Here is a 26,787-nt window from a genome sequence, read left to right on the forward strand (position 1 = left end):
AAACAATTTACAATGCATGCAATTGGTCTGTGAGTTTCCTGAGCAGCTAAAACAGTTGGCGTAAAGGCCAGAAAGGCTGCGGCAGTTAAAATAATAATGCTTCATCAAAGTTTAGCAATAGTCAATCATTTATTGGTTATAGATTGGGGTCCGGATTGGGCGGGCGTCTATGTCCGACCCGGACCGTGGTCCACCTATGAGTGACCTCTGTTGTAGATGTAAAGATTGTTCAACATTCTGGGAAACAACCGGCTCACTGTAATCCAACATCCAACAGAGCTGAGCGGAAGCTATTTAAGGTGTAGAAATGATTGCGCAACCGGGCAGCACTCCTAGTTCAGTGGATAATGCTTCCGCCTTGCAATAAGAGGGTTGAGAGTTCGAGTGGCTGCCGGCAAACTGCTGTCTCACTCATTATACAGGTGTTTTCACTAATATTGAATGCCACTGACTTTCAAACTGGACCCTAACCACCAATATGTACGAAACAGTGTCACTTGTTGAAGATAACAACAAAGTGTATATACTTAACTGTAAATCTTCCCCAGCAACCCTTCATCTGTATCTGCCTCAGAATTCTTCACCCCATCAACACATTGCTGACCCTCAAATTACTGTCTCCATTTGTAAAACCCAGCTATTAAACTGTCAGGTGCCCTTATCAACAGCAGAAGCCATGGCATGGAAAATCGGCAACGGCAAGGACATTCCCTCCAACCTGGACCATGACAACTCCACTAAGGTGCTGTGGTCAGAGTTCAATAGATCGAGGATAACTTGTTTCATCTCTGAAATGAATGTCAAGATTCAAGATATTAACAATGAAAGTAAATCATACCATGATACAAGAAATGAATGGAAGTCAAAGTTTACAGCTGGACCAACGTATAAAAAAACCAAGACATGAATCCTGGAGAAAATCGGGGCTTGGAAGAGGTTGGACATTCAAAACTGCAAACCCTTGTGCCAATTTGACAGCAAATCTGGATTGTTCAGATGTGACCAAGAGGATTCAGGTGTTAATTGAGAGTTGGGAAGAAAGCGACAAACTGCTGTGACAAAACAGAGATGTACAATCGCTTGATGGGACTGCTTCCATCTAAGGGAGAGGAAGATGGTAGTAATGCTGCGTGTTCTGATACAGTACGGCAATGGCATATCAAAGATTTCAACAGAAGAGAACCTGAAAGAGACAAACAATTTGCATATGCCATGGTCCACTTGAAGGACAAGAGCAGAAAGGATTTTCCGGCAGTTCATCCAGAATTTCAGAAGAAGAAGAAGAAAGAGTCTGGTGCCCTGCGCACCAAAGCGGACCAAAGCAGACCGACCATCAGAGCAGCAACACACAGTGAAGAGATTGTAATCAAGCAACTGGATGATTATCTCCAGCACAATGGGACCATGGTGAAACACATTTTGATTTATACACTCAATAGCCCGTGTTTGAAAAGGGGAGACCAAATTGTCCCTTGTATGTTTCAGCTTTTACACAAAGCCCATGAATGGCGTCAGCATTATGGAGTTTGTACTGATGTGGCATTTACAAAGTTTTGGGGACTAAGTGGTCCAAATTATTTTAAATATCTCAACTATTCTACCATCTCATGTCCCAGCAGTCCTTTTCATTCACATATTGTGAAATGCGAGGCGTCCATTTCAAACTGGATGCGAAGAATCTGAGGACATTTTCAACAAGAGCAATAACCACAACACTCTGTCACATGTTAAAGACACGGATAAGAACACACTCCGCAGGGGCATTACATCTGCTCAAAAACCCTTGTGAACCTGGCAGAAACTTCATTTGGTCTGCGTGGCGATCATTTGGACCGGGAAAGCAGGCGATTGGTTCTTTGACTTTTCTGCCAGCAGTACAGCACAAAGTTTGTGAAAAATTACAGGAGCAGTGGAACGAAATGGTCAGCAACAGTTCAATGACGCCCATCAGAGAATACATGGCTGAAGAATTCAACTGTGCTGTAGTCCATCATTTCAGAGAACAGTTAAAGTCATTTCTGGGGAACAGCAGCCCACTGCAGCTTCACCGCATTCCTCGAGGTCACCAAACAGCCTGTTAAGAGACTGGGAGGTGGTATAGAGCCCAAGTGAATGACAAGTGTGATGGAGCTGTTCAAGCACGCAGAGGCGACTCTACGAGCCCTGGAGAAGAGCGGCCTTTCAGGGAAGTGCAAGACCTGCGGCTACCATCATGGATTCTTTCCCAGACCTTGGTGGACACTGCTGGTACACGAGGCTCTCTTGTCATGAGCAGAGACTGTCCATTTTCTCCACAGTGGACGTGACGGCCCGGTTCAGGAGTTCCTCAAAGTGCTCCTTCCACCGCTGGACGATGTCCCCAACTGGGCTCAGCAGTTCTCCTTCTCTGCTGAGCACAGCCTGAGACAATCCCTGCCTTCCCTTCCTGAGGCGACTAACAGTGTGCCAGAACTGTCTTGAGGCCAACCAAAAGTCCTTCTCCACAGCCTCTTGAACTCCTCCTACACCAGGCTTTTGCTTGAGTGACCGCCACAGCTGCAGCCCCTCTGGCCATCCGGTACCTGTCTGCTGCTTCAGGAGACCCCTGGGCCAGCCAGACACTGAAAGGTCTCCTTCTTCAGCCTGACGGCCTCCTCACCGCTGATGTCCACCAGCGGGTTCTAAGGTTGCCGCCACGACAGGCACCAACAAGCCTCTGACCGCAGCTCCTAGCTGCCGCCTCCACAATGGAGGCTTTGAACCGGACCACTCGGATTACCAAGTCCCCAACCTTCCCGGCATGCACGAGAAATTCTTCGGAGGTGGGAGTTGAAGACCTCACGGACAGGGCCTCAGCCAGAGCGTTTCCACTTCACCCTCACTACCGTTTGGGTTTACCAGGTCTGTCCGGCTGTGATCAGTTGACAGCACGGTTCAAGGAGCTGGGTTTTGTTAATTGGGTTTGTTATTTTAGTTTGGGTTGGAGGTTTCCGGTAGTCTCATTTTTGATTTTGTTTTGTTAGTTTAGCTTCAGTTTGGGAGGTTTAGGGGGATGAGCTGGGTGCGACGGCCCACTGTGTGGCTGGCCCGGCGATTCCCCATCTTTTGTTTCTTTTGGCTGGGATCTCCAACCCCTTTTTGTTTCCTTCCTTAAGTTGTAAATGTTATTTCATACTTTTGTTTAACAATAAAATAGACTGATGTTACCCCCTGCAAACTGTTTGTGGCATCCTTGATATGTTCGGGCTGTAGTAGAGCCATGGTTTATTGCCAAACAAGCCTGACAGACGGGAGATTTCGATGGCTGCCTGATCAGGTCCTGGACCAGCCAATGGAGTGATGGCAGAAAGAGAGACAGCGAAAGAACACCAAGCTCCGAGCCAAAGGCCCTCGCTAATCAGCTTCCTCAGGCCAGGGGAGAAGGCAGGCGAGGAAGCCTGAGGCACAGGGATCCTCGCCATGGCAAGGGACTGGAAAACAAGAGCAGCTTTCCTCTTCAATCAGGAGAAGAATTGTATCACATCTCCAGGCCAAATCAAGACACATGAGCACCTGACAAAGCTTGTGTCCCTAAACCATATTGTAAATGAAAGTTTGAGCTGTAAAGGAAATTTGTCTGTGCTCCATTATTTCAAAAACACTTTCAAATACAGTATGCTCATCCAAGTCTCCATGGCACAGAGGAAGTCTGGTGGTCCACCTTCTTCCTGCTCTTGGTGGCACCCAGAAGTTTCTCAACCTCTTAACTGTGAGCAACAGTTTTAAGTCTACTCTGCTTCTCTCCTGATTGCACACCCTGAACTGACATGCACCACCTACTTAGAACCAGAATCAGCTTAACAGGCCACCTCTGTGTACGTGTACAAGGAATTTGTCTCTGGTTTTTAATGGCTCTCACTGTATTTAAACCCAGTTCCAAGATCAGCGGAATGAAGATAGGTAAAAATATTGAAATAATTATCATGTAAACACAAGTAGGTAGACAAACAGATGCGTATTTAAATACATTTAATGAAGCAACAATCAACAGCAACACACAATGTGTACACAGGACAAACTGTTTGTGTAAATTGGGAAGAAGACTCAAATGGCGCAGGAGTGCACAGAGTGCTATGATAAAGGGTTGACACATTTCCCCCCTGTCAACAACAGTTCAATGACACCCATCAGAGAGCTGAAGAAGTCAACAGTGCTGTAGTTCATCTTTTCAGAGAACAGCTTAAAGTGATTTCTGGGCAAGAGTAGCTGCCTGCAGCTTGACCGTATTCCTCTCAGGTCACCATGAAGCCGTCAGAGTCTGGGGCAGTTTGAACTGCCTGTGGGAAGAATGAACATGTTAGAGCCTGTCCCTTCTTGATGAAATGCTCTAAGTGACTACTTTTCTTTTGGAAAATTGTTTGCTGCCACTCACTTAATTCTCCGGCTTTTGTGGCGTCTGGCTCCCGCGTGATTCTCACTTCCTGATCCTGAATTTAAAAATATGGGGTTACTGACTCACTCACAGAATGCAGAGATTTGACTGGCTGAGGAGCATCACGTGAAACAATTTACAATGCATGCAATTGGTCTGTGAGTTTCCTGAGCAGCTAAAACAGTTGGCGTAAAGGCCAGAAAGGCTGCGGCAGTTAAAATAATAATGCTTCATCAAAGTTTAGCAATAGTCAATCATTTATTGGTTATAGATTGGGGTCCGGATTGGACGGCGTCTATGTCCGACCCGGACCGTGGTCCACCTATGAGTGACCTCTGTTGTAGATGTAAAGATTGTTCAACATTCTGGGAAACAACCGGCTCACTGTAATCCAACATCCAACAGAGCTGAGCGGAAGCTATTTAAGGTGTAGAAATGATTGCGCAACCGGGCAGCACTCCTAGTTCAGTGGATAATGCTTCCGCCTTGCAATAAGAGGTTGAGAGTTCGAGCGTGGCTGCCGGCAAACTGCTGTCTCACTCATTATACAGGTGTTTTCACTAATATTGAATGCCACTGACTTTCAAACTGGACCCTAACCACCAATATGTACGAAACAGTGTCACTTGTTGAAGATAACAACAAAGTGTATATACTTAACTGTAAATCTTCCCCAGCAACCCTTCATCTATCTGCCTCAGAATCTTCACCCCATCAACACATTGCTGACCCTCAAATTACTGTCTCCATTTGTAAAAACCCAGCTATTAAACTGTCAGGTGCCCTTATCAACAGCAGAAGCCATGGCATGGAAAATCGCAACGGCAAGGACATTCCCTCCAACCTGGACCATGACAACTCCACTAAGGTGCTGTGGTCAGAGTTCAATAGATCGAGGATAACTTGTTTCATCTCTGAAATGAATGTCAAGATTCAAGATATTAACAATGAAAGTAAATCATACCATGATACAAGAAATGAATGGAAGTCAAAGTTTACAGCTGGACCAACGTATAAAAACCAAGACATGAATCCTGGAGAAAATCGGGGCTTGGAAGAGGTTGGACATTCAAAACTGCAAACCCTTGTGCCAATTTGACAGCAAATCTGGATTGTTCAGATGTGACCAAGAGGATTCAGGTGTTAATTGAGAGTTGGGAAGAAGCGACAAACTGCTGTGACAAAACAGAGATGTACAATCGCTTGATGGGACTGCTTCCATCTAAGGGAGAGGAAGATGGTAGTAATGCGTGTTCTGATACAGTACGGCAATGGCATATCAAAGATTTCAACAGAAGAGAACCTGAAAGAGACAAACAATTTGCATATGCCATGGTCCACTTGAAGGACAAGAGCAGAAAGGATTTTCCGGCAGTTCATCCAGAATTTCAGAAGAAGAAGAAGAAGAAAGAGTCTGGTGCCCTGCGCACCAGCGGACAAAGCAGACCGACCATCAGAGCAGCAACACACAGTGAAGAGATTGTAATCAAGCAACTGGATGATTATCTCCAGCACAATGGGACCATGGTGAAACACATTTTGATTTATACACTCAATAGCCCGTGTTTGAAAAGGGGAGACCAAATTGTCCCTTGTATGTTTCAGCTTTTACACAAAGCCCATGAATGGCGTCAGCATTATGGAGTTTGTACTGATGTGGCATTTACAAAGTTTTGGGGACTAAGTGGTCCAAATTATTTTAAATATCTCAACTATTCTACCATCTCATGTCCCAGCAGTCCTTTTCATTCACATATTGTGAAATGCGAGGACGTCCATTTCAAACTGGATGCGAAGAATCTGAGGACATTTTCAACAAGAGCAATAACCACAACACTCTGTCACATGTTAAAGACACGGATAAGAACACACTCCAGGGGGCATTACATCTGCTCAAAAAACCCTTGTGAACCTGGCAGAAACTTCATTTGGTCTGCGTGGCGATCATTTGGACCGGGAAAGCAGGCGATTGGTTCTTTGACTTTTCTGCCAGCAGTACAGCACAAAGTTTGTGAAAAATTACAGGAGCAGTGGAACGAAATGGTCAGCAACAGTTCAATGACGCCCATCAGAGAATACATGGCTGAAGAATTCAACTGTGCTGTAGTCCATCATTTCAGAGAACAGTTAAAGTCATTTCTGGGAACAGCAGCCCACTGCAGCTTCACCGCATTCCTCAGGTCACCAAACAGCCTGTTAAGAGACTGGGGAGGTGGTATAGAGCCCAAGTGAATGACAAGTGTGATGGAGCTGTTCAAGCACGCAGAGGCGACTACGAGCCCTGGAGAAGAGCGGCCTTTCAGGGAAGTGCAAGACCTGCGGCTACCATCATGGATTCTTTCCCAGACCTTGGTGGACACTGCTGGTACACGAGGCTCTCTTGTCATGAGCAGAGACTGTCCATTTTCTCCACAGTGGACGTGACGGCCCGGTTCAGGAGTTCCTCAAAGTGCTCCTTCCACCGCTGGACGATGTCCCCAACTGGGCTCAGCAGTTCTCCTTCTCTGCTGAGCACAGCCTGAGACAATCCTGCCTTCCCTTCCTGAGGCGACTAACAGTGTGCCAGAACTGTCTTGAGGCCAACCAAAAGTCCTTCTCCACAGCCTCTTCGAACTCCTCCTACACCAGGCTTTTTGCTTGAGTGACCGCCACAGCTGCAGCCCCTCTGGCCATCCGGTACCTGTCTGCTGCTTCAGGAGACCCCTGGGCCAGCCAGACACTGAAAGGTCTCCTTCTTCAGCCTGTCTGACTCGCTCACCGCTGATGTCCACCAGCGGGTTCTAAGGTTGCCGCCACGACAGGCACCAACAAGCCTCTGACCGCAGCTCCTAGCTGCCGCCTCCACAATGGAGGCTTTGAACACGGACCACTCGGATTACCAAGTCCCCAACCTTCCCCGGCATGCACGAAATTCTTCCGGAGGTGGGAGTTGAAGACCTCACGGACAGGGGCCTCAGCCAGACGTTTCCACTTCACCCTCACTACACGTTTGGGTTTACCAGGTCTGTCCGGCTGTGATCAGTTGACAGCACGGTTCAAGGAGCTGGGTTTTGTTAATTGGGTTTGTTATTTTAGTTTGGGTTGGAGGTTTCCGGTAGTCTCATTTTTCGGATTTTGTTTTGTTAGTTTAGCTTCAGTTTGGGAGGTTTAGGGGGATGAGCTGGGTGCGACGGCCCACTGTGTGGCTGGCCCGGCGATTCCCCATCTTTTGTTTCTTTTGGCTGGGATCTCTAACCCCTTTTGTTTCCTTCCTTAAGTTGTAAATGTTATTTCATACTTTTGTTTAACAATAAAATAGACTGATGTTACCCCTGCAAACTGTTTGTGGCATCCTTGATATGTTCGGGCTGTAGTAGAGCCATGGTTTATTGCCAAACAAGCCTGACAGACGGGAGATTTCGATGGCTGCCTGATCAGGTCCTGGACCAGCCAATGGAGTGATGGCAGAAAGAGAGACAGCGAAGAACACCAAGCTCGAGCCAAAGGCCCTCGCTTAATCAGCTTCCTCAGGCCAGGGGAGAAGGCAGGCGAGGAAGCCTGAGGCACAGGGATCCTCGCCATGGCAAGGGACTGGAAAACAAGAGCAGCTTTCCCTCTTCAATCAGGAGAAGAATTGTATCACATCTCCAGGCCAAATCAAGACACATGAGCACCTGACAAAGCTTGTGTCCCTAAACCATATTGTAAATGAAAGTTTGAGCTGTAAAGGAAATTTGTCTGTGCTCCATTATTTCAAAAACACTTTCAAATACAGTATGCTCATCCAAGTCTCCATGGCACAGAGGAAGTCTGGTGGTCCACCTTCTTCCTGCTCTTGGTGGCACCCAGAAGTTTCTCAACCTCTTAACTGTGAGCAACAGTTTTAAGTCTACTCTGCTTCTCTCCTGATTGCACACCCTGAACTGACATGCACCACCTACTTAGAACCAGAATCAGCTTAACGGCCACCTCTGTATGCGTGTACAAGGAATTTGTCTCTGGTTTTAATGGCTCTCACTGTATTTAAACCCAGTTCCAAGATCAGCGGAATGAAGATAGGTAAAAATATTGAAATAATTATCATGTAAACACAAGTAGGTAGACAAACAGATGCGTATTTAAATACATTTAATGAAGCAACAATCAACAGCAACACACAATGTGTACACGCAGGACAAACTGTTTGTGTAAATTGGGAAGAAGACTCAAATGGCGCAGGAGTGCACAGAGTGCTATGATAAAGGGTTGACACATTTCCCCCCTGTCAACAACAGTTCAATGACACCCATCAGAGAGCTGAAGAAGTCAACAGTGCTGTAGTTCATCTTTTCAGAGAACAGCTTAAAGTGATTTCTGGGCAAGAGTAGCTGCCTGCAGCTTGACCGTATTCCTCTCAGGTCACCATGAAGCCCGTCAAGAGTCTGGGGCAGTTTGAACTGCCTGTGGGAAGAATGAACATGTTAGAGCCTGTCCCTTCTTGATGAAATGCTCTAAGTGACTACTTTTCTTTTGGAAAATTGTTTGCTGCCACTCACTTAATTCTCCGGCTTTTGTGGCGTCTGGCTCCCGTCGTGATTCTCACTTCCTGATCCTGAATTTAAAAAAGGGGTTACTGACTCACTCACAGAATGCAGAGATTTGACTGGCTGAGGAGCATCACGTGAAACAATTTACAATGCATGCAATTGGTCTGTGAGTTTCCTGAGCAGCTAAAACAGTTGGCGTAAAGGCCAGAAAGGCTGCGGCAGTTAAAATAATAATGCTTCATCAAAGTTTAGCAATAGTCAATCATTTATTGGTTATAGATTGGGGTCCGGATTGGGCGGCGTCTATGTCCGACCGGACCGTGGTCCACCTATGAGTGACCTCTGTTGTAGATGTAAAGATTGTTCAACATTCTGGGAAACAACCGGCTCACTGTAATCCAACATCCAACAGAGCTGAGCGGAAGCTATTTAAGGTGTAGAAATGATTGCGCAACCGGGCAGCACTCCTAGTTCAGTGGATAATGCTTCCGCCTTGCAATAAGAGGTTGAGAGTTCGAGCGTGGCTGCCGGCAAACTGCTGTCTCACTCATTATACAGGTGTTTTCACTAATATTGAATGCCACTGACTTTCAAACTGGACCCTAACCACCAATATGCGAAACAGTGTCACTTGTTGAAGATAACAACAAAGTGTATATACTTAACTGTAAATCTTCCCCAGCAACCCTTCATCTGTATCTGCCTCAGAATTCTTCACCCCATCAACACATTGCTGACCCTCAAATTACTGTCTCCATTTGTAAAAACCCAGCTATTAAACTGTCAGGTGCCCTTATCAACAGCAGAAGCCATGGCATGGAAAATCGGCAACGGCAAGGACATTCCCTCCAACCTGGACCATGACAACTCCACTAAGGTGCTGTGGTCAGAGTTCAATAGATCGAGGATAACTTGTTTCATCTCTGAAATGAATGTCAAGATTCAAGATATTAACAATGAAAGTAAATCATACCATGATACAAGAAATGAATGGAAGTCAAAGTTTACAGCTGGACCAACGTATAAAAAAAACCAAGACATGAATCCTGGAGAAAATCGGGGCTTGGAAGAGGTTGGACATTCAAAAACTGCAAACCCTTGTGCCAATTTGACAGCAAATCTGGATTGTTCAGATGTGACCAAGAGGATTCAGGTGTTAATTGAGAGTTGGGAAGAAACGACAAACTGCTGTGACAAAACAGAGATGTACAATCGCTTGATGGGACTGCTTCCATCTAAGGGAGAGGAAGATGGTAGTAATGCTCGTGTTCTGATACAGTACGGCAATGGCATATCAAAGATTTCAACAGAAGAGAACCTGAAAGAGACAAACAATTTGCATATGCCATGGTCACTTGAAGGACAAGAGCAGAAAGGATTTTCCGGCAGTTCATCCAGAATTTCAGAAGAAGAAGAAGAAGAAAGAGTCTGGTGCCCTGCGCACCAAAGCGGACAAAGCAGACCGACCATCAGAGCAGCAACACACAGTGAAGAGATTGTAATCAAGCAACTGGATGATTATCTCAGCACAATGGGACCATGGTGAAACACATTTTGATTTATACACTCAATAGCCCGTGTTTGAAAAGGGAGACCAAATTGTCCCTTGTATGTTTCAGCTTTTACACAAAGCCCATGAATGGCGTCAGCATTATGGAGTTTGTACTGATGTGGCATTTACAAAGTTTTGGGGACTAAGTGGTCCAAATTATTTTAAATATCTCAACTATTCTACCATCTCATGTCCCAGCAGTCCTTTTCATTCACATATTGTGAAATGCGAGGACGTCCATTTCAAACTGGATGCGAAGAATCTGAGGGACATTTTCAACAAGAGCAATAACCACAACACTCTGTCACATGTTAAAGACACGGATAAGAACACACTCCGCAGGGGCATTACATCTGCTCAAAAAACCCTTGTGAACCTGGCAGAAACTTCATTTGGTCTGCGTGGCGATCATTTGGACCGGGGAAAGCAGACGATTGGTTCTTTGACTTTTCTGCCAGCAGTACAGCACAAAGTTTGTGAAAAATTACAGGAGCAGTGGAACGAAATGGTCAGCAACAGTTCAATGACGCCCATCAGAGAATACATGGCTGAAGAATTCAACTGTGCTGTAGTCCATCATTTCAGAGAACAGTTAAAGTCATTTCTGGGGAACAGCAGCCCACTGCAGCTTCACTGCATTCCTCGCAGGTCACCAAACAGCCTGTTAAGAGACTGGGAGGTGGTATAGAGCCCAAGTGAATGACAAGTGTGATGGAGCTGTTCAAGCAGAGAGGCGCTCACGAGCCCTGGAGAAGAGCGGCCTTTCAGGGAAGTGCAAGACCTGCGGCTACCATCATGGATTCTTTCCCAGACCTTGGTGGACACTGCTGGTACACGAGGCTCTCTTGTCATGAGCAGAGACTGTCCATTTTCTCCACAGTGGACGTGACGGCCCGGTTCAGGAGTTCCTCAAAGTGCTCCTTCCACCGCTGGACGATGTCCCCAACTGGGCTCAGCAGTTCTCCTTCTCTGCTGAGCACAGCCTGAGACAATCCCCTGCCTTCCCTTCCTGAGGCGACTAACAGTGTGCCAGAACTGTCTTGAGGCCAACCAAAAGTCCTTCTCACAGCCTCTTGAACTCCTCCTACACCAGGCTTTTGCTTGAGTGACCGCCACAGCTGCAGCCCCTCTGGCCATCCGGTACCTGTCTGCTGCTTCAGGAGACCCTGGGCCAGCCAGACACTGAAAGGTCTCCTTCTTCAGCCTGACGGCCTCCCTCACCGCTGATGTCCACCAGCGGTTCTAAGGTTGCCGCCACGACAGGCACCAACAAGCCTCTGACCGCAGCTCCTAGCTGCCGCCTCCACAATGGAGGCTTTGAACCTGGACCACTCGGATTACCAAGTCCCCAACCTTCCCGGCATGCAGAAATTCTTCCGGAGGTGGGAGTTGAAGACCTCACGGACAGGGGCCTCAGCCAGACGTTTCCACTTCACCCTCACTACACGTTTGGGTTTACCAGGTCTGTCCGGCTGTGATCAGTTGACAGCACGGTTCAAGGAGCTGGGTTTTGTTAATTGGGTTTGTTATTTTAGTTTGGGTTGGAGGTTTCGGTAGTCTCATTTTGGATTTTGTTTTGTTAGTTTAGCTTCAGTTTGGGAGGTTTAGGGGGATGAGCTGGGTGCGACGGCCCACTGTGTGGCTGGCCCGGCGATTCCCCATCTTTTGTTTCTTTTGGCTGGGATCTCCAACCCCTTTTGTTTCCTTCCTTAAGTTGTAAATGTTATTTCATACTTTTGTTTAACAATAAAATAGACTGATGTTACCCCCTGCAAACTGTTTGTGGCATCCTTGATATGTTCGGGCTGTAGTAGAGCCATGGTTTATTGCCAAACAAGCCTGACAGACGGGAGATTTCGATGGCTGCCTGATCAGGTCCTGGACCAGCCAATGGAGTGATGGCAGAAAGAGAGACAGCGAAAGAACACCAAGCTCCGAGCCAAAGGCCCTCGCTTAATCAGCTTCCTCAGGCCAGGGGAGAAGGCAGGCGAGGAAGCCTGAGGCACAGGGATCCTCGCCATGGCAAGGGACTGGAAAACAAGAGCAGCTTTCCCTCTTCAATCAGGAGAAGAATTGTATCACATCTCCAGGCCAAATCAAGACACATGAGCACCTGACAAAGCTTGTGTCCCTAAACCATATTGTAAATGAAAGTTTGAGCTGTAAAGGAAATTTGTCTGTGCTCCATTATTTCAAAAACACTTTCAAATACAGTATGCTCATCCAAGTCTCCATGGCACAGAGGAAGTCTGGTGGTCCACCTTCTTCCTGCTCTTGGTGGCACCCAGAAGTTTCTCAACCTCTTAACTGTGAGCAACAGTTTTAAGTCTACTCTGCTTCTCTCCTGATTGCACACCCTGAACTGACATGCACCACCTACTTAGAACCAGAATCAGCTTAACTGCCACCTCTGTGTACGTGTACAAGGAATTTGTCTCTGGTTTTTAATGGCTCTCACTGTATTTAAACCCAGTTCCAAGATCAGCGGAATGAAGATAGGTAAAAATATTGAAATAATTATCATGTAAACACAAGTAGGTAGACAAACAGATGCGTATTTAAATACATTTAATGAAGCAACAATCAACAGCAACACACAATGTGTACACGCAGGACAAACTGTTTGTGTAAATTGGGAAGAAGACTCAAATGGCGCAGGAGTGCACAGAGTGCTATGATAAAGGGTTGACACATTTCCCCCCTGTCAACAACAGTTCAATGACACCCATCAGAGAGCTGAAGAAGTCAACAGTGCTGTAGTTCATCTTTTCAGAGAACAGCTTAAAGTGATTTCTGGGCAAGAGTAGCTGCCTGCAGCTTGACCGTATTCCTCTCAGGTCACCATGAAGCCCGTCAAGAGTCTGGGGCAGTTTGAACTGCCTGTGGGAAGAATGAACATGTTAGAGCCTGTCCCTTCTTGATGAAATGCTCTAAGTGACTACTTTTCTTTTTGGAAAATTGTTTGCTGCCACTCACTTAATTCTCCGGCTTTTGTGGCGTCTGGCTCCGTCGTGATTCTCACTTCCTGATCCTGAATTTAAAAAGGGTTACTGACTCACTCACAGAATGCAGAGATTTGACTGGCTGAGGAGCATCACGTGAAACAATTTACAATGCATGCAATTGGTCTGTGAGTTTCCTGAGCAGCTAAAACAGTTGGCGTAAAGGCCAGAAAGGCTGCGGCAGTTAAAATAATAATGCTTCATCAAAGTTTAGCAATAGTCAATCATTTATTGGTTATAGATTGGGGTCCGGATTGACGGCGTCTATGTCCGACCGGACCGTGGTCCACCTATGAGTGACCTCTGATGTAGATGTAAAGATTGTTCAACATTCTGAAACAACCGGCTCACTGTAATCCAACATCCAACAGAGCTGAGCGGAAGCTATTTAAGGTGTAGAAATGATTGCGCAACCGGCAGCACTCCTAGTTCAGTGGATAATGCTTCCGCCTTGCAATAAGAGGGTTGAGAGTTCGAGCGTGGCTGCCGGCAAACTGCTGTCTCACTCATTATACAGGTGTTTTCACTAATATTGAATGCCACTGACTTTCAAACTGGACCCTAACCACCAATATGTACGAAACAGTGTCACTTGTTGAAGATAACAACAAAGTGTATATACTTAACTGTAAATCTTCCCCAGCAACCCTTCATCTGTATCTGCCTCAGAATTCTTCACCCCATCAACACATTGCTGACCCTCAAATTACTGTCTCCATTTGTAAAACCAGCTATTAAACTGTCAGGTGCCCTTATCAACAGCAGAAGCCATGGCATGGAAAATCGGCAACGGCAAGGACATTCCTCCAACCTGGACCATGACAACTCCACTAAGGTGCTGTGGTCAGAGTTCAATAGATCGAGGATAACTTGTTTCATCTCTGAAATGAATGTCAAGATTCAAGATATTAACAATGAAAGTAAATCATACCATGATACAAGAAATGAATGGAAGTCAAAGTTTACAGCTGGACCAACGTATAAAAAAACCAAGACATGAATCCTGGAGAAAATTGGGGCTTGGATGAGGTTGGACATTCAAAAACTGCAAACCCTTGTGCCAATTTGACAGCAAATCTGGATTGTTCAGATGTGACCAAGAGGATTCAGGTGTTAATTGAGAGTTGGGAAGAAACGACAAACTGCTGTGACAAAACAGAGATGTACAATCGCTTGATGGGACTGCTTCCATCTAAGGGAGAGGAAGATGGTAGTAATGCTGCGTGTTCTGATACAGTACGGCAATGGCATATCAAAGATTTCAACAGAAGAGAACCTGAAAGAGACAAACAATTTGCATATGCCATGGTCCACTTGAAGGACAAGAGCAGAAAGGATTTTCCGGCAGTTCATCCAGAATTTCAGAAGAAGAAGAAGAAGAAAGAGTCTGGTGCCCTGCGCACCAAAGCGGACCAAAGCAGACCGACCATCAGAGCAGCAACACACAGTGAAGAGATTGTAATCAAGCAACTGGATGATTATCTCCAGCACAATGGGACCATGGTGAAACACATTTTGATTTATACACTCAATAGCCCGTGTTTGAAAAGGGGAGACCAAATTGTCCCTTGTATGTTTCAGCTTTACACAAAGCCCATGAATGGCGTCAGCATTATGGAGTTTGTACTGATGTGGCATTTACAAAGTTTTGGGGACTAAGTGGTCCAAATTATTTTAAATATCTCAACTATTCTACCATCTCATGTCCCAGCAGTCCTTTTCATTCACATATTGTGAAATGCGAGTTCGTCCATTTCAAACTGGATGCGAAGAATCTGAGGACATTTTCAACAAGAGCAATAACCACAACACTCTGTCACATGTTAAAGACACGGATAAGAACACACTCCGCAGGGGCATTACATCTGCTCAAAAACCCTTGTGAACCTGGCAGAAACTTCATTTGGTCTGCGTGGCGATCATTTGGACCGGGAAAGCAGACGATTGGTTCTTTGACTTTTCTGCCAGCAGTACAGCACAAAGTTTGTGAAAATTACAGGAGCAGTGGAACGAAATGGTCAGCAACAGTTCAATGACGCCCATCAGAGAATACATGGCTGAAGAATTCAACTGTGCTGTAGTCCATCATTTCAGAGAACAGTTAAAGTCATTTCTGGGGAACAGCAGCCCACTGCAGCTTCACCGCATTCCTCGCAGGTCACCAAACAGCCTGTTAAGAGACTGGGGAGGTGGTATAGAGCCCAAGTGAATGACAAGTGTGATGGAGCTGTTCAAGCACGCAGAGAGGCGGCTACGAGCCCTGGAGAAGAGCGGCCTTTCAGGGAAGTGCAAGACCTGGCTACCATCATGGATTCTTTCCCAGACCTTGGTGGACACTGCTGGTACACGAGGCTCTCTTGTCATGAGCAGAGACTGTCCATTTTCTCCACAGTGGACGTGACGGCCCGGTTCAGGAGTTCCTCAAAGTGCTCCTTCCACCGCTGGACGATGTCCCCAACTGGGCTCAGCAGTTCTCCTTCTCTGCTGAGCACAGCCTGAGACAATCCCTGCCTTCCCTTCCTGAGGCGACTAACAGTGTGCCAGAACTGTCTTGAGGCCAACCACACGTCCATCTCCACAGCCTCTTGAACTCCTCCTACACCAGGCTTTTGCTTGAGTGACCGCCACAGCTGCAGCCCCTCTGGCCATCCGGTACCTGTCTGCTGCTTCAGGAGACCCTGGGCCAGCCAGACACTGAAAGGTCTCCTTCTTCAGCCTGACGGCCTCCCTCACCGCTGATGTCCACCAGCGGGTTCTAAGGTTGCCGCCACGACAGGGACCAACACGCCTCTGACCGCAGCTCCTTGCTGCCGCCTCCACACTGGAGGCGTTGACGGCGGACCACTGGGCTTACCAAGTCCCCAACCTTCCCCGGCATGCACGAGAAATTCTTCCGGAGGTGGGAGTTGAAGACCTCACGGACAGGGGCCTCAGCCAGACGTTTCACTTCACCCTCACTACACGTTTGGGTTTACCAGGTCTGTCCTGTGATCAGTTGACAGCACGGTTCAAGGAGCTGGGTTTTGTTAATTGGGTTTGTTATTTTAGTTTGGGTTGGAGGTTTCGGTAGTCTCATTTTGATTTTGTTTTGTTAGTTTAGCTTCAGTTTGGGAGGTTTAGGGGATGAGCTGGGTGCGACGGCCCACTGTGTGGCTGGCCCGGCGATTCCCCATCTTTTGTTTCTTTGGCTGGGATCTCCAACCCTTTTGTTTCCTTCCTTAAGTTGTAAATGTTATTTCATACTTTTGTTTAACAATAAAATAGACTGATGTTACCCCTGCAAACTGTTTGTGGCATCCTTGATATGTTCGGGCTGTAGAGAGCCATGGTTTATTGCCAAACAAGCCTGACAGACGGAGATTTCGATGGCTGCCTGATCAGGTCCTGGACCAGCCAATGGAGTGATGGCAGAAAGAGAGACAGCGAAAGAACACCAAGCTCCGAGCCAAAGGCCCTCGCTAATCAGCTTCCTCAGGCCAGGGGAGAAGGCAGGCGAGGAAGCCTGAGGCACAGGGATCCTCGCCATGGCAAGGGACTGGAAAACAAGAGCAGCTTTCCTCTTCAATCAGGAGAAGAATTGTATCACATCTCCAGGCCAAATCAAGACACATGAGCACCTGACAAAGCTTGTGTCCCTAAACCATATTGTAAATGAAAGTTTGAGCTGTAAAGGAAATTTGTCTGTGCTCCATTATTTCAAAAACACTTTCAAATACAGTATGCTCATCCAAGTCTCCATGGCACAGAGGAAGTCTGGTGGTCCACCTTCTTCCTGCTCTTGGTGGCACCCAGAAGTTTCTCAACCTCTTAACTGTGAGCAACAGTTTTAAGTCTACTCTGCTTCTCTCCTGATTGCACACCCTGAACTGACATGCACCACCTACTTAGAACCAGAATCAGCTTAACTGCCACCTCTGTGTACGTGTACAAGGAATTTGTCTCTGGTTTTTAATGGCTCTCACTGTATTTAAACCCAGTTCCAAGATCAGCGGAATGAAGATAGGTAAAAATATTGAAATAATTATCATGTAAACACAAGTAGGTAGACAAACAGATGCGTATTTAAATACATTTAATGAAGCAACAATCAACAGCAACACACAATGTGTACACGCAGGACAAACTGTTTGTGTAAATTGGGAAGAAGACTCAAATGGCGCAGGAGTGCACAGAGTGCTATGATAAAGGGTTGACACATTTCCCCCCTGTCAACAACAGTTCAATGACACCCATCAGAGAGCTGAAGAAGTCAACAGTGCTGTAGTTCATCTTTTCAGAGAACAGCTTAAAGTGATTTCTGGGCAAGAGTAGCTGCCTGCAGCTTGACCGTATTCCTCTCAGGTCACCATGAAGCCCGTCAAGAGTCTGGGGCAGTTTGAACTGCCTGTGGGAAGAATGAACATGTTAGAGCCTGTCCCTTCTTGATGAAATGCTCTAAGTGACTACTTTTCTTTTGGAAAATTGTTTGCTGCCACTCACTTAATTCTCCGGCTTTTGTGGCGTCTGGCTCCCGTGCGTGATTCTCACTTCCTGATCCTGAATTTAAAAAAAAGGGGTTACTGACTCACTCACAGAATGCAGAGATTTGACTGGCTGAGGAGCATCACGTGAAACAATTTACAATGCATGCAATTGGTCTGTGAGTTTCTGAGCAGCTAAAACAGTTGGCGTAAAGGCCAGAAAGGCTGCGCAGTTAAAATAATAATGCTTCATCAAAGTTTAGCAATAGTCAATCATTTATTGGTTATAGATTGGGGTCCGGATTGGACGGCGTCTATGTCCGACCCGGACCGTGGTCCACCTATGAGTGACCTCTGTTGTAGATGTAAAGATTGTTCAACATTCTGGGAAACAACCGGCTCACTGTAATCCAACATCCAACAGAGCTGAGCGGAAGCTATTTAAGGTGTAGAAATGATTGCGCAACCGGGCAGCACTCCTAGTTCAGTGGATAATGCTTCCGCCTTGCAATAAGAGGGTTGAGAGTTCGAGCGTGGCTGCCGGCAAACTGCTGTCTCACTCATTATACAGGTGTTTTCACTAATATTGAATGCCACTGACTTTCAAACTGGACCCTAACCACCAATATGTACGAAAACAGTGTCACTTGTTGAAGATAACAACAAAGTGTATATACTTAACTGTAAATCTTCCCCAGCAACCCTTCATCTGTATCTGCCTCAGAATTCTTCACCCCATCAACACATTGCTGACCCTCAAATTACTGTCTCCATTTGTAAAACCCAGCTATTAAACTGTCAGGTGCCCTTATCAACAGCAGAAGCCATGGCATGGAAAATCGCAACGGCAAGGACATTCCCTCCAACCTGGACCATGACAACTCCACTAAGGTGCTGTGGTCAGAGTTCAATAGATCGAGGATAACTTGTTTCATCTCTGAAATGTCAAGATTCAAGATATTAACAATGAAAGTAAATCATACCATGATACAAGAAATGAATGGAAGTCAAAGTTTACAGCTGGACCAACGTATAAAAAAAACCAAGACATGAATCCTGGAGAAAATCGGGCTTGGAAGAGGTTGGACATTCAAAAACTGCAAACCCTTGTGCCAATTTGACAGCAAATCTGGATTGTTCAGATGTGACCAAGAGGATTCAGGTGTTAATTGAGAGTTGGGAAGAAACGACAAACTGCTGTGACAAAACAGAGATGTACAATCGCTTGATGGGACTGCTTCCATCTAAGGGAGAGGAAGATGGTAGTAATGCTGCGTGTTCTGATACAGTACGGCAATGGCATATCAAAGATTTCAACAGAAGAGAACCTGAAAGAGACAAACAATTTGCATATGCCATGGTCCACTTGAAGGACAAGAGCAGAAAGGATTTTCCGGCAGTTCATCCAGAATTTCAGAAGAAGAAGAAGAAGAAAGAGTCTGGTGCCCTGCGCACCAAAGCGGACCAAAGCAGACCGACCATCAGAGCAGCAACACACAGTGAAGAGATTGTAATCAAGCAACTGGATGATTATCTCCAGCACAATGGGACCATGGTGAAACACATTTTGATTTATACACTCAATAGCCCGTGTTTGAAATGTGGAGACCAAATTGTACCTAGTATGTATCAGCTTTTAAACAAAGCCCATGAATGGCGTCAGCATTATGGAGTTTGTACTGATGTGGCATTTACAAAGTTTTGGGGACTAAGTGGTCCAAATTATTTTAAATATCTCAACTATTCTACCATCTCATGTCCCAGCAGTCCTTTTCATTCACATATTGTGAAATGCGAGGACGTCCATTTCAAACTGGATGCGAAGAATCTGAGGGACATTTTCAACAAGAGCAATAACCACAACACTCTGTCACATGTTAAAGACACGGATAAGAACACACTCCGCAGGGGCATTACATCTGCTCAAAAAACCCTTGTGAACCTGGCAGAAACTTCATTTGGTCTGCGTGGCGATCATTTGGACCGGGGAAAGCAGACGATTGGTTCTTTGACTTTTCTGCCAGCAGTACAGCACAAAGTTTGTGAAAAATTACAGGAGCAGTGGAACGAAATGGTCAGCAACAGTTCAATGACGCCACTCAGAGAATACATGGCAGAAGAATTCAACTGTGCTGTAGTCCATCATTTCAGAGAACAGTTAAAGTCATTTCTGGGGAACAGCAGCCCACTGCAGCTTCACCGCATTCCTCGAGGTCACCAAACAGCCTGTTAAGAGACTGGGAGGTGGTATAGAGCCCAAGTGAATGACAAGTGTGATGGAGCTGTTCAAGCACGCAGAGAGGCGGCTACGAGCCCTGGAGAAGAGCGGCCTTTCAGGGAAGTGCAAGACCTGCGGCTACCATCATGGATTCTTTCCCAGACCTTGGTGGACACTGCTGGTACACGAGGCTCTCTGTCATGAGCAGAGACTGTCCATTTCTCCACAGTGGACGTGACGGCCCGGTTCAGGAGTTCCTCAAAGTGCTCCTTCCACCGCTGGACGATGTCCCCAACTGGGCTCAGCAGTTCTCCTTCTCTGCTGAGCACAGCCTGAGACAATCCCTGCCTTCCCTTCCTGAGGCGACTAACAGTGTGCCAGAACTGTCTTGAGGCCAACCAAAAGTCCTTCTCCACAGCCTCTTCGAACTCCTCCTACACCAGGCTTTTTGCTTGAGTGACCGCCACAGCTGCAGCCCCTCTGGCCATCCGGTACCTGTCTGCTGCTTCAGGAGACCCCTGGGCCAGCCAGACACTGAAAGGTCTCCTTCTTCAGCCTGACGGCCTCACCGCTGATGTCCACCAGCGGTTCTAAGGTTGCCGCCACGACAGGCACCAACAAGCCTCTGACCGCAGCTCCTAGCTGCCGCCTCCACAATGGAGGCTTTGAACACGGACCACTCGGATTACCAAGTCCCCAACCTTCCCCGGCATGCACGAGAAATTCTTCCGGAGGTGGGAGTTGAAGACCTCACGGACAGGGGCCTCAGCCAGACGTTTCCACTTCACCCTCACTACACGTTTGGGTTTACCAGGTCTGTCCGGCTGTGATCAGTTGACAGCACGGTTCAAGGAGCTGGGTTTTGTTAATTGGGTTTGTTATTTTAGTTTGGGTTGGAGGTTTCGGTAGTCTCATTTTTCGGATTTTGTTTTGTTAGTTTAGCTTCAGTTTGGGAGGTTTAGGGGGATGAGCTGGGTGCGACGGCCCACTGTGTGGCTGGCCCGGCGATTCCCCATCTTTTGTTTCTTTTGGCTGGGATCTCCAACCCTTTTGTTTCCTTCCTTAAGTTGTAAATGTTATTTCATACTTTTGTTTAACAATAAAATAGACTGATGTTACCCCTGCAAACTGTTTGTGGCATCCTTGATATGTTCGGGGCTGTAGTAGAGCCATGGTTTATTGCCAAACAAGCCTGACAGACGGGAGATTTCGATGGCTGCCTGATCAGGTCCTGGACCAGCCAATGGAGTGATGGCAGAAAGAGAGACAGCGAAAGAACACCAAGCTCCGAGCCAAAGGCCCTCGCTAATCAGCTTCCTCAGGCCAGGGAGAAGGCAGGCGAGGAAGCCTGAGGCACAGGGATCCTCGCCATGGCAAGGGACTGGAAAACAAGAGCAGCTTTCCCTCTTCAATCAGGAGAAGAATTGTATCACATCTCCAGGCCAAATCAAGACACATGAGCACCTGACAAAGCTTGTGTCCCTAAACCATATTGTAAATGAAAGTTTGAGCTGTAAAGGAAATTTGTCTGTGCTCCATTATTTCAAAACACTTTCAAATACAGTATGCTCATCCAAGTCTCCATGGCACAGAGGAAGTCTGGTGGTCCACCTTCTTCCTGCTCTTGGTGGCACCCAGAAGTTTCTCAACCTCTTAACTGTGAGCAACAGTTTTAAGTCTACTCTGCTTCTCTCCTGATTGCACACCCTGAACTGACATGCACCACCTACTTAGAACCAGAATCAGCTTAACTGCCACCTCTGTGTACGTGTACAAGGAATTTGTCTCTGGTTTTTAATGGCTCTCACTGTATTTAAACCCAGTTCCAAGATCAGCGGAATGAAGATAGGTAAAAATATTGAAATAATTATCATGTAAACACAAGTAGGTAGACAAACAGATGCGTATTTAAATACATTTAATGAAGCAACAATCAACAGCAACACACAATGTGTACACGCAGGACAAACTGTTTGTGTAAATTGGGAAGAAGACTCAAATGGCGCAGGAGTGCACAGAGTGCTATGATAAAGGGTTGACACATTTCCCCCCTGTCAACAACAGTTCAATGACACCCATCAGAGAGCTGAAGAAGTCAACAGTGCTGTAGTTCATCTTTTCAGAGAACAGCTTAAAGTGATTTCTGGGCAAGAGTAGCTGCCTGCAGCTTGACCGTATTCCTCTCAGGTCACCATGAAGCCCGTCAAGAGTCTGGGGCAGTTTGAACTGCCTGTGGGAAGAATGAACATGTTAGAGCCTGTCCTTCTTGATGAAATGCTCTAAGTGACTACTTTTCTTTTGGAAAATTGTTTGCTGCCACTCACTTAATTCTCCGGCTTTTGTGGCGTCTGGCTCCGTCTGATTCTCACTTCCTGATCCTGAATTTAAAAAAAAGGGGTTACTGACTCACTCACAGAATGCAGAGATTTGACTGGCTGAGGAGCATCACGTGAAACAATTTACAATGCATGCAATTGGTCTGTGAGTTTCCTGAGCAGCTAAAACAGTTGGCGTAAGGCCAGAAAGGCTGCGGCAGTTAAAATAATAATGCTTCATCAAAGTTTAGCAATAGTCAATCATTTATTGGTTATAGATTGGGGTCCGGATTGACGGCGTCTATGTCCGACTCCGGACCGTGGTCCACCTATGAGTGACCTCTGTTGTAGATGTAAAGATTGTTCAACATTCTGGGAAACAACCGCTCACTGTAATCCAACATCCAACAGAGCTGAGCGGAAGCTATTTAAGGTGTAGAAATGATTGCGCAACCGGGCAGCACTCCTAGTTCAGTGGATAATGCTTCCGCCTTGCAATAAGAGGGTTGAGAGTTCGAGCGTGGCTGCCGGCAAACTGCTGTCTCACTCATTATACAGGTGTTTTCACTAATATGAATGCCACTGACTTTCAAACTGGACCCTAACCACCAATATGTAGAAACAGTGTCACTTGTTGAAGATAACAACAAAGTGTATATACTTAACTGTAAATCTTCCCAGCAACCCTTCATCTGTATCTGCCTCAGAATTCTTCACCCCATCAACACATTGCTGACCCTCAAATTACTGTCTCCATTTGTAAAACCCAGCTATTAAACTGTCAGGTGCCCTTATCAACAGCAGAAGCCATGGCATGGAAAATCGCAACGGCAAGGACATTCCTCCAACCTGGACCATGACAACTCCACTAAGGTGCTGTGGTCAGAGTTCAATAGATCGAGGATAACTTGTTTCATCTCTGAAATGAATGTCAAGATTCAAGATATTAACAATGAAAGTAAATCATACCATGATACAAGAAATGAATGGAAGTCAAAGTTTACAGCTGGACCAACGTATAAAAAAACCAAGACATGAATCCTGGAGAAAATCGGGCTTGGAAGAGGTTGGACATTCAAAACTGCAAACCCTTGTGCCAATTTGACAGCAAATCTGGATTGTTCAGATGTGACCAAGAGGATTCAGGTGTTAATTGAGAGTTGGGAAGAAACGACAAACTGCTGTGACAAAACAGAGATGTACAATCGCTTGATGGGACTGCTTCCATCTAAGGGAGAGGAAGATGGTAGTAATGCTGCGTGTTCTGATACAGTACGGCAATGGCATATCAAAGATTTCAACAGAAGAGAACCTGAAAGAGACAAACAATTTGCATATGCCATGGTCCACTTGAAGGACAAGAGCAGAAAGGATTTTCCGGCAGTTCATCCAGAATTTCAGAAGAAGAAGAAGAAGAAAGAGTCTGGTGCCCTGCGCACCAAAGCGGACCAAAGCAGACCGACCATCAGAGCAGCAACACACAGTGAAGAGATTGTAATCAAGCAACTGGATGATTATCTCCAGCACAATGGGACCATGGTGAAACACATTTTGATTTATACACTCAATAGCCCGTGTTTGAAAAGGGGAGACCAAATTGTCCCTTGTATGTTTCAGCTTTACACAAAGCCCATGAATGGCGTCAGCATTATGGAGTTTGTACTGATGTGGCATTTACAAAGTTTTGGGGACTAAGTGGTCCAAATTATTTTAAATATCTCAACTATTCTACCATCTCATGTCCCAGCAGTCCTTTTCATTCACATATTGTGAAATGCGAGGACGTCCATTTCAAACTGGATGCGAAGAATCTGAGGGACATTTTCAACAAGAGCAATAACCACAACACTCTGTCACATGTTAAAGACACGGATAAGAACACACTCCGCAGGGGCATTACATCTGCTCAAAAAACCCTTGTGAACCTGGCAGAAACTTCATTTGGTCTGCGTGGCGATCATTTGGACCAGGGAAAGCAGATTGGTTCTTTGACTTTTCTGCCAGCAGTACAGCACAAAGTTTGTGAAAATTACAGGAGCAGTGGAACGAAATGGTCAGCAACAGTTCAATGACGCCCATCAGAGAATACATGGCTGAAGAATTCAACTGTGCTGTAGTCCATCATTTCAGAGAACAGTTAAAGTCATTTCTGGGAACAGCAGCCCACTGCAGCTTCACCGCATTCCTCATGAGGTCACCAAACAGCCTGTTAAGAGACTGGGAGGTGGTATAGAGCCCAAGTGAATGACAAGTGTGATGGAGCTGTTCAAGCACGCAGAGAGGCGGCTACGAGCCCTGGAGAAGAGCGGCCTTTCAGGGAAGTGCAAGACCTGCGGCTACCATCATGGATTCTTTCCCAGACCTTGGTGGACACTGCTGGTACACGAGGCTCTCTTGTCATGAGCAGAGACTGTCCATTTTCTCCACAGTGGACGTGACGGCCCGGTTCAGGAGTTCCTCAAAGTGCTCCTTCCACCGCTGGACGATGTCCCCAACTGGGCTCAGCAGTTCTCCTTCTCTGCTGAGCACAGCCTGAGACAATCCTGCCTTCCCTTCCTGAGGCGACTAACAGTGTGCCAGAACTGTCTTGAGGCCAACCAAAAGTCCTTCTCCACAGCCTCTTGAACTCCTCCTACACCAGGCTTTTGCTTGAGTGACCGCCACAGCTGCAGCCCCTCTGGCCATCCGGTACCTGTCTGCTGCTTCAGGAGACCCTGGGCCAGCCAGACACTGAAAGGTCTCCTCTTCAGCCTGAGCCTCCTCACCGCTGATGTCCACCAGCGGTTCTAAGGTTGCCGCCACGACAGGCACCAACAAGCCTCTGACCGCAGCTCAGCTGCCGCCTCCACAATGGAGGCTTTGAACACGGACCACTCGGATTACCAAGTCCCCAACCTTCCCCGGCATGCACGAGAAATTCTTCCGGAGGTGGGAGTTGAAGACCTCACGGACAGGGGCCTCAGCCAGACGTTTCCACTTCACCCTCACTACACGGTTTGGGTTTACCAGGTCTGTCCGGCTGTGATCAGTTGACAGCACGGTTCAAGGAGCTGGGTTTTGTTAATTGGGTTTGTTATTTTAGTTTGGGTTGGAGGTTTCCGGTAGTCTCATTTTTCGGATTTTGTTTTGTTAGTTTAGCTTCAGTTTGGGAGGTTTAGGGGGATGAGCTGGGTGCGACGGCCCACTGTGTGGCTGGCCCGGCGATTCCCCATCTTTTGTTTCTTTTGGCTGGGATCTCCAACCCCTTTTTGTTTCCTTCCTTAAGTTGTAAATGTTATTTCATACTTTTGTTTAACAATAAAATAGACTGATGTTACCCCCTGCAAACTGTTTGTGGCATCCTTGATATGTTCGGGCTGTAGTAGAGCCATGGTTTATTGCCAAACAAGCCTGACAGACGGGAGATTTCGATGGCTGCCTGATCAGGTCCTGACCAGCCAATGGAGTGATGGCAGAAAGAGAGACAGCGAAGAACACCAAGCTCCGAGCCAAAGGCCTCGCTAATCAGCTTCCTCAGGCCAGGGAGAAGGCAGGCGAGGAAGCCTGAGGCACAGGGATCTCGCCATGGCAAGGGACTGGAAAACAAGAGCAGCTTTCCTCTTCAATCAGGAGAAGAATTGGATCACATCTCCAGGCCAAATCAAGACCCATGAGCACCTGACAAAGCTTGTGTCCCTAAACCATATTGTAAATGAAAGTTTGAGCTGTAAAGGAAATTTGTCTGTGCTCCATTATTTCAAAACACTTTCAAATACAGTATGCTCATCCAAGTCTCCATGGCACAGAGGAAGTCTGGTGGTCCACCTTCTTCCTGCTCTTGGTGGCACCCAGAAGTTTCTCAACCTCTTAACTGTGAGCAACAGTTTTAAGTCTACTCTGCTTCTCTCCTGATTGCACACCCTGAACTGACATGCACCACCTACTTAGAACCAGAATCAGCTTAACTGCCACCTCTGTGTACGTGTACAAGGAATTTGTCTCTGGTTTTAATGGCTCTCACTGTATTTAAACCCAGTTCCAAGATCAGCGGAATGAAGATAGGTAAAAATATTGAAATAATTATCATGTAAACACAAGTAGGTAGACAAACAGATGCGTATTTAAATACATTTAATGAAGCAACAATCAACAGCAACACACAATGTGTACACGCAGGACAAACTGTTTGTGTAAATTGGGAAGAAGACTCAAATGGCGCAGGAGTGCACAGAGTGCTATGATAAAGGGTTGACACATTTCCCCCCTGTCAACAACAGTTCAATGACACCCATCAGAGAGCTGAAGAAGTCAACAGTGCTGTAGTTCATCTTTTCAGAGAACAGCTTAAAGTGATTTCTGGGCAAGA

General features: G+C 46.4%; 2 protein-coding genes across 12 annotated transcripts in view; one reads left to right on the forward strand and one right to left on the reverse strand.

The window, feature by feature from the left end:
• Positions 1-26,787, reverse strand: part of LOC125894154 (uncharacterized) — a 122,046-nt gene that overhangs the window by 58,635 nt on the left and 36,624 nt on the right. The window lies entirely within an intron of this gene.
• The window catches only part of LOC125894166 (uncharacterized), a 57,682-nt gene that overhangs the window by 11,788 nt on the left and 19,107 nt on the right, over positions 1-26,787 (forward strand). The gene's annotated exons all lie outside the window — the stretch shown is intronic.

The sequence above is a fragment of the Epinephelus fuscoguttatus genome, linkage group LG9, assembly GCF_011397635.1.
Source record: "Epinephelus fuscoguttatus linkage group LG9, E.fuscoguttatus.final_Chr_v1".
In the NCBI taxonomy this organism is placed as follows: Eukaryota; Metazoa; Chordata; class Actinopteri; order Perciformes; family Serranidae; genus Epinephelus; species Epinephelus fuscoguttatus.